The 9,580-nt window shown below is 41.6% G+C and overlaps 1 long non-coding RNA gene across 1 annotated transcript; it reads left to right on the forward strand.

Moving 5' to 3' along the window:
- The first annotated feature begins 2,524 nt into the window (after positions 1-2,524).
- Positions 2,525-3,034, forward strand: LOC116050694. The gene is made up of 2 exons (XR_004105143.2): positions 2,525-2,661; positions 2,930-3,034. It is a non-coding gene; the product is annotated as an uncharacterized LOC116050694 (long non-coding RNA).
- Positions 3,035-9,580: the final 6,546 nt, after the last annotated feature.

Genomic DNA, 9,580 nt, shown 5'->3' on the forward strand with positions numbered 1-9,580 from the left:
CATGGTTCTATTTTTATGCACCAACAACATAGGCAACTTTTGAACATGTTTTTATGATTCAGTGCTGCCCAGATAATTTATTGGGAAGTGATCTCATGTACAAATTTTAATTGGATTGATGTAAAGTTGATACAAACAATCAGATTGAGTGCTAAAGTCTGAGAACTGTGAGTGACTATCAGTGGAAATAGCCTGCCATTAACATCAGTAAACTATTCTTGAATGAAGTTTGTAAATGCACCTTTTTATTCTTTAAGACAAACGAAGGACAATGTGTATCATAAGTGTCATTATGACCATATGAGATTAATTACTCAAAATGAACGCGTTATTTTGACAGCCCTAATTACATGTAATAAAATAGAAACAGGCAGTTTTGCATGTTGCACCACTGATTCATGGTTGTTACACAGAAACTACCAGATGTGTTTCCAGGTAAGAAGTCACAAGATTAAACATATAATTTGTGTATAAGTATTACCTTGAAACAAAAGCAAAATGTTTGGAACATAAAGGGTGGAGCAAGCCGGTTAGCTTTCAGCCTAACGTCTTACAGACCAAAGAACAGACTAGCTACTTTGCTATGGGCTAGTGGTTTAGCTATTCACGCATATGTTTTTGTGCGTGTGTGTGTGTGTGTGTGTGTGTGTGTTTGTGTGCGTGAGGTTAGTGAAAGAAGAAAGGGGAAAGAAAGAGACACACTTAGATCTTAGTTATCGACAACGTTCCCTCTAAGCTGCGCACTTGCGCAATCGCGCACCGCTCGCACATTCTCAGCGCACAAGAAAATCTATGCAGCGCATAGACTCAGTGAGTGACAGGTGTCCAGCCAATGATACGATACGGTTCACTTATGCTACGCAGCCAATCATAGCATTGACAGTGCTTGTGTATGTGCCCTGCCCATACGCGCCGTGGCACCGTGCAGGTTAGCTAGCTAACAACAGTGCGGCAGAGATAAGAGATGGCGACGCAAATGCAAACCCCTTATCATGGCGAAACGAACGGGCAGTGACACATCCACCCACCAAGCCAAAGTAAAAAAGAAATGCGGTTCTTTTAAGATGGAATGGCTGTCGGAGTATGTGGAAACAGGAGAACAAGTGGTGAAACTGGGTGAGATTTTTTCTTCTTTCGAGTGAGACAGGTCTGCTCTGCAAAACATGCGGCGAAGCCAAAGTAATAAATGAGTTTTCGGATGGAAAAATGTGGACTGAATGGAAGTTGGACTACCTCAAGCGTCACATTCAGCAGAAAACTCATTTGAAAGCTGTTGGAATTGTACGAAGACTCAAGATGGGACAGGGGATTGGTACATTATTGCGGGAGAGCGCAAGACCGGGAGAAAAGGAACAATCAGAAAAAAATCTGACCCCGAGCAAGTTAAAGTTCTCATTGACAATATTTTACTGGCCATCAAAATTAATGCATCAATGCTGTCAGTTCAACAAATCCACGATCACATGGCAAGCTGGCAAAGCAAAAACTATGCCTTTGAATTTGTGAACTCAATCAATGAGAGCAGAATGAGCAGTGTTAAAAATGCTGATGAGAGCACAGACATAACAGTACACAAAATGCTAGTCATATATATTAAATACAGGGAGGAAAATGATGTCATCTATAAAACTGTGTTTGGTGGCATCATCCAGCTGATAGCATGCACTGCTAAGGATATTGTGCAGGCAATAACTCAGTTTTACTCCAAACATGGACTGGACATGCAGAGAATGGTGATGCTGACCTCCGATGGTGCCGCAGTAATGCTAGGAAGACACAACGGAGTTGCGGCTTTGTTAAAGCGCCAAATACCACACCTAACTGAACAACATTGTGTGGCCCATAAAGAGAACTTGGGCATTGATGATGCCTGGAAAGATGTGCCTTTGATGCGAGATGTGGAAACTCTTCTTAGAACTGTATATTCCACTTTTTCTCTTTTTTCTCTTTATTCTTTTTTTTGGGTGAGCTAGCACAACTCTGCCTCTCTTTACAAAAACGCAACCTGACTGTGATGGAAGGGCACTGCTTTGCTCGAGTAAAGATTGAGAAGTTGCGTTCCCAATACTTGAAGGAGAAGGATGTACATTGGAGTGACCGTGTCAAAGAGGCAATGGGGACCTCATCAGCTGATGGCAGAAATATTGGTGAGATTACTCTTTTTATTAGTAAGCTCTGTGATCACATGGATGCTCGTTTTCCAGAGGATGGATTAAAGGAGTGGTCTGCATTTGACATTGAAGCATTGAGCTCAGACATCAGTTTTGACTATGGATCAGCAGACATTGCCACACTGGCAAAAAAAGTATGAGGCCATTCTCCACCACCCACAGTCTATGGAGGCCATTCAAGTACATAATGAAGCAAAAACTTAAACAGGGGTCAATCAGCACATTCTCAGATATGGTGGCTGCAGCACTTAGATGTGAGGAGCTAAAGATGATCTCGCAGCTTGTGAATATTTGTGCTACATTTCAAGCTTCCAGTGCAGATTGTGAAAGAGGATTTAGTTTAATGAATCATATCAAAACAGCATCCAGAAATCGTGGCACATTTGGACCAGCTGATGCGCATAGTCAAAGCAAGAAGCAGACGGAGCCATCAACCTGGACAAAGTGTACAACCACTGGAGAAGTGAGAAAGACAGACGTGAAAAATAAGGTAAAATTTAAGTCAGATTTGTGCATTTTCTAGTGCCATTTATTAAGATTTTTTATTTATGGATATTAATCATTAAATGCTGTTACTACTAGATAATTTATGGGTAGTAGAAATGCTAATAAAAACAGTGTAATTACATATTTTACAGAGAGTTACAGGAATTTACACTGTATCACAAGCTACAGCACACGTCATTGTGCAAAATGTGAATGTTTTAATGTGAACAAAATGTTATGTCTGAAAGGTGTACATGTCTCATTTCTTCCAGAGCAGGACCCTCACCCAGGCCACAACTGGACCCTCACCCAGGCCACAAGTGGACCCTCAGCCAAACCACAACTGAACCCTCACCCAGGCCACAACTGGACCCTCACCCAGGACAAAGCAGGACTCTTCCCATGGCCAAAGCAGGACTCTCACATATAACATACTACACATCTCATGAACAACAAGATTTTTGTCTTTTTCATTTTAAGTGGGCCAGAGCCGGTAGCTCAGTTGAGTGGTAAACCTTCGAAAATATTAAAAGTAAACTAATGGAAATTGCTGCTGTAATTTGATTCTTTTAATAAGCCATGTAACTTGCTATGATCCCAGGTGTTGAACAGGTGTGATACTGGTGTGTGGCCACAGCGTGCACAACTGATGTTGCTCACAGTGATCCTCACTGTGTTCAGGGAGCTTGTGTGTATGCCCAGACACATGAAAAATTAGAGGGAACATTGGTTATCGATAATGATCAGTCCTCTCAGTCACTCAGGTCTGGACCAACGTGAAATTAGGGCAGACTCTGAGAATTTCGTCTGACTGAGGGGACGTTCATTATAACTACTCCGGTGTGCTAAACAGCTGATTCTCCGCAGAGATAAAACGGCTCCGCCGGTCTACACAGCGGTCTGTTCACAGCCGCGAGGTGACGAGAACGCCACCCCGCGGCTGTGAACAGACGGACCGACGGAGATTATTATCTCGCTGGACAGTACCTAAACTCCGTGGAAGGAGCTAGCAATGTAGCATTTACAGCTTACCTAAGCTACATTATTCAACACATCATCAACAAGTACCCTGATCAAAGATACATTCACAGCCAAACAGATTAATAATCAACGCGTGCAGCGATAGCACTGTATTAATCGGATCACATTAATGGTAACACAAATAGCAACAGTAGCAAATTACTCATTAATAAAACACACCCTGTTCTAATCTGCCCAGAACACTATGAAGCCTCTACTTTGGATGTGTAGTTATTTTGTTCGGCGATCCTCCGCAATGAACAGAAAGCGAGTTAAAACACGCGCCCGTGTTTGAACGAAACAGAAAAGCTCCCTCCGGCAGTTGGGTTCTGAGCTCTGTCTGAGTCGACTTGGAGAAACAGGATAATTTTACCCTCTGCAGATTTGGTGAAAGAAACAATCTTCTTCACCGGGACCCCCTTTTGTAGTATCACCCAGATACTACGCAGCTCACCTCGGCCTGCGAGATGATGCTGTTGACTTTTCGGCAGTGCTGCGACGTGTCATCCTTTCAGTAACGAATCACTAGTGGAAAGACGCAGGTTTGTGTGTATCAGAAAGTTTTATAGTCTCAGGCCCCATGCTGTGTTTGGAGTCCACTGGTCCAATGGGAATCCAGGACCTCCTGGTTTTTCGGCCATTTTGTGCGGTGACACCTAGGTGCGACTTGCAGTCTCCTGCTGTAAAATGGGGGCTTCACCCTTTTGACGGAGAAGACATGTGCTTTCTTTTGTCTCAGAGGTAGATCAGGATTGGAATTTTCCATGTAGGCACAGATCTCTTTGTCTCTCAGAGGTTGATTTAATCTAGGGCCTTATTGTTTAATATCCAGTTTAATTCTTCCTTACTGTGGTCCCCCCAGTTATTACTTTGGTAATTACATTTTATTACCTATATATTACATCTTTATTATCACACTGTTACCCCACTATTACCATCTTATTACCGAGCCGTAATTTGAAGTGCTACCCAGATTTGCCAACGGAAATCAGCTAATTACAGCCCAATGATGGATCAGCATCTTTTGTAACATACATAGAGGTTTAGAAATCTGATTTGAATTTCACTATTCTGCATAAGCAAGAGTGGTGTTACTGTAACTGTAAGAAGGTAGAAGGTAAAACAACTTACACTGACTACAGAGTGTAGCTGTGCAATTCATTGAGTTTTAATAGTGATTACAATTTTGGCTCATTGATTATAGAAACAATGTAAACTAGAGGTCTGTCTTGTGTTCAGAAGGAAAACTGTAAAAGATGTTAAAATTTGAAGAATTTAAGACAATTTTCACAGTTCAAGATGTTTACACTGGTGGGTCGAAATGTTAAAATGATAAAAGGGTGGAATGTTAAAGAAATTATGTTCCTTTGAGTTTTTGTTAATCATTTCAACATTTCTTTGAATGCATCTGTTCAAAACAGTCTCACTGATTTATGAGCTGTAGAGAGGCTTGAGACTATTTATAAAACCTGTATGTTAAACTGAGTGAAGTTATGACAGCTTGTCTTTGAAAGAGGACACAATATGTCTGAATGGCTATTGAAGGACAAGCTAAATATACGGAGACATTTAAAAGCTTGCCATTGGCTACTGGAAATTGTTGAACAACCTTTTGGTTGGTTTGTAAAAATATTAATTTGGCTGCTCTCCAATACGCTTGGACTTATTCTTCTTGTGACATGTATATATTCACACTATGTTCCTATGTGAGCTTTGGGAGCTGCGGAGTAAAACTGAATGACACTTTTGCTTTGTAACTCCCCTGTAATTAATTACACATTAATTACATAAAACTCTTGCAATATATCACTTTAACCATTCTCTGTGTTTTCTTTGTGTTGTCTGTGTGCCAGAAAATATCTTTAACACCTCCACGACAGCATATCTTTTACAATAAACCCTACCAATGCTTTAGTTTTGAATTGGATCACCCTGTCTGAATATACATGGAGAGGGTGTTTAAACGCTGCAAGGAGTTGCACTTCCCCACCCAACATTTCCTTCTTGTGCTGTCATGTCTCCGTAAATGCTCCATCATATTGGAAGTATGCTAGCATACTAGCATAAGCCACATGTGTTGCACAGTGCTAGTACAAAGTCCCCACTTTATCCACCTCAGCTTTCAACTGTCATTGGCAGGTAACACTAAATCCGTATTGCTCCCATACAGCAGACTGAGACTGAATGAGAGGGGCACTCGGCATCCATTCAGACTGAAGTTTCATTAAGGCTTTTCCCCCCTTTATTTGAAGTTTTTTTCGGCACAAGCAGAACAGAACAATACAGCCCTCCTTTCTAAAGCATATGTTTATTGTAATATACCTATTCTGTATTTATTTTGTTGACTGTAGCAGTACTTTGATTTATTGTTTATTCCCTTTTCTAATGTTTATTGTTTACTGTATGCACTTAAAACACAAAGGCAAATTCCAAAATTGTAAACTTGCTTGGTAATAAATCTGATTTTGATTCTGATAGAGTCTTGCATATTTATTTCTTGCAACAAATAAGAAAGTAACCTGGGCAATGACCAGGAGGTCACATGTGTACCGTATGTAGTGTTTTAATCTAGGGCTGTCGCAAACGATTATTTTTTAAGCGATTAATCTAACGATTCATTTTTCGATTAATCTAACGATTCATTTTTCAATTAGCAATTATTTTCCCATTGCTCAATCATTAACAATTTACACAAAACACATTTCAATTAGGTTCAAATCTCTATTTATTAAAATTGTTTAACACTACACTGTTAAAGTAAAATGAATTTGTAGTGCAACCTGAAGCCAGATGTCAATCCAATAACAAAATAAAGTCACATTCAGGAGGAATACAAAAATAAAAACTTAAAGTAAACAGAGCAAGTGCAAAAAGAGTAGCCTGTATTTGCTTTTTTTAACAGTAGTAGGTAAAATAATGAATAAGCTCTTGTTTAACATCCAAGCTCATCTCCCTTTCATGTTACAGTAAAAAAGTGCAGTTTTAGCAACATATGAAATCAGATGTATCAAATAAATCCAACATAAGGCAAGTTGCAGAGTGTCTAATATAACAGTGTGTAATCGACTGGGTCACTCATGATGATGGTAAACCAAAAAAAATAACACTGCAGACTGACAGCGTTTGATGATGCTTAATGTTAAGTCATAAGACTAACGTACCGTTGGGCGACTACTGGGAACACATTCCGTGTGACTATGATGATAATCGCACGTTTGGGAGTAAAGCTTAGATCGGGCCCAAAAAATCAAGCCCGACCCTACCCGAGCCCGTGCATGTTGTGTCCAAGCCCGGCCCGACACATTAACTGGAATTATGAGCCTGAACCCGATTTAAACCCAATAATTTTTTAATACGTGGCCCGTTATAACTGACGTTATAAATGACTCGTGAGATATCTGAAACAATCTGGCCCGGTTGCGCAATTATCGAAGACAGTGCTACAGATGGGGGAGATACGATTTTAGCACAGTTTACCTCACACTCAAGTCAGTGCAGGACATATACCCAGAGTTACGGGAGAAGCTGGAGAGGCATAGCTTTCTCCCCACCCAATTAGGCTAATAAAGTAATGATTAAAAAAAACACAAATGCTTGATCAAGGGTCCGGCCCGGCCCAAGGATAGTGGCGGGACATATCGGCCCGACCCGGCCTGTGGGTCAAGTTTGGGCTCGGGCAGAGAATCTAAACTCTACTTGGGAGGGAAAGGGACAAAAAGGTGAGCAGAACTTATGGTGTTTTGCTGCTGTTATCCTGTAACTGCATTAAGAGTACACTTTGGAAGACCGTGTGCGAGCCTTTTTCTCAACGTATTGTTGAACTTGCGAGGAATCCATCCTTGCGCTGTTGCTGCAGGCAGCCGTGTTATTTTTAGATTTCTACGCGTGACGCGTCAAAATTATTTGTGTCAACGCATTTACGTAATCGATTATGTTGACTACGTCGGACGTCAGACAGACATGTCAAACAGACACGCCTGTCAAACAGACACTCCCATCACACAGACAGACAGAGAGACAGACAGACAGACAGACACACACACAGTGTAATTTATGATTTTCAAAATAAAGATCCAAGCTGGTAACTTCATAACAGGAAAGCCAGGATGAGCCAGGATTTAAAACAATTAAAGCCTCAACAGTAACTATATGGCAGGGAATCCAGCACATCACCAATTACAGGACCAACCCCGGGGCTGCGGAGGGGGGTGCCTCACTGGCAGAGGAGCTGAACCACTTCTTCGCCCGCTTGGAGGTTAAGCCACCAGAGGCAGCCACACCACATCCAGCAGCCCACAGCGACACCATCCTCATGGTAGAGGAGCATGAGGTGAGGCGTACAGTCAACCCGCGGAAGGTGGCTGGCCCCTGGAAGAACTTCACAGCTCCCGTTGCCTTAAAAAGGCCAAATCCATCCTACAGGACTCATCACACCGCGGTCACACACTGTTCAAACTACTGCCGTCAGGCAGGAGATACAGGTCCATGAAATCGAGAACAAACTGCTTTTATCCAAAAGCCATAAGTGCATTGAATAATGCTGCTAAAGTATAGTTCCCACCACTGATCTATGTCAATAGTGCTATGTGCAATTTTTAAATGTGGATGCCTGTATGGGTGTCTCCTATGTGTTTTTAGCATTAATATGTATGCAGTAGTAGCATTCTTTATGTATTTATTTAGGAATATATTACCTCATAGATGTTTGACACATGACAAGGTCTGCACTTAATTTAGAAATTTAGAAGCCCTAGAAAGTAACTGTATCCTTACAGCAAGCTCAGAATGACCATTTTTTTCCAAATAAAAGCCCCCAAAAGCCGCTGCATGTTAACAGAAAACTAGGGATGGACCTACTTCTTCAAATAAAAGTGCTTATAATTAGGGGTCCAAGCCCGAGTCTGGAAGAAACGGCGGTAGCAAAGCTATGCCGTTCGCACAGCAACGCCGTTCGCACAGCAGGGCTGTGGAACCCTATTGTTTTTCTACTGATTTTTCATTATTTAGGGGTCCAAGGCCGAGGGGGCATGGGAACCGCGTATGCAAGGCAACGCGGTTCACATCTCCAGCGGAGCTGGGGAACCCTATTGTTTTTCTACTGGTTTTCCATTATTCTTCTCCGCCTAAAACTCCGACTACAGCCTAAACCGTACATGGTGGGGGGTTGCTGTTTCCAGGACTGGTCCCAAACTCCGCAAGGACCTCAGGCGCAAAAATTCACCCACTTCCACCACTAGGTGGCGCTATAGCAGAAAAAACACGTTTGGCCCTATAACTCACACCGCACATTTAAAAACCATACATCCACATTTTCCCTGGATCCAACTGAATCAAGTGATATAGGCCACGCCCATTTCCGCCTAGGTTTTTTTCGTGAAAAATCGCGATTTATCAAAAACCTACTTTTTCGATCTCCTCCTAGACCGTGCGACCGATCTGCATGAAACTTGGACCGTAGCATCTCCAGACCGACCTGATAAAAAGTTAATAAAAAGAATTGTTATAGGATAAAAATTGCACATATTACGCACGAACAAATTTGTTCAAACTCTGGGTAATGGACCACACCTACCAAAAATTACACATGTGGACCACTAGGTGGCGCTATAATGGTTTTTTGCCGTTAACTCCCACATTACACATCTCACATTAGAAATCCTTACATCCACGTGTTCCTTGAATCAAGCTGAATCACATGATATAGGCCTCGTCCATTTTTGTTTAAAATCTTTTTCGCAATATCGCGCAATGCGCAAAACCAACTTTTTCGAACTCGTCCTAGGCCGTGCGACAGATCAGCTCGAAACCTGGTAGGTAGCATCTCCAGATAGACCTGACCAAAAGTTACTCAAGGAATTTTGCTACGTTAAAGTATGCGCATTTGACGACCAAACAAATTTTCA

Source organism: Sander lucioperca, chromosome 2 (assembly GCF_008315115.2).
Source record: "Sander lucioperca isolate FBNREF2018 chromosome 2, SLUC_FBN_1.2, whole genome shotgun sequence".
Lineage (NCBI taxonomy): Eukaryota > Metazoa > Chordata > Actinopteri > Perciformes > Percidae > Sander > Sander lucioperca.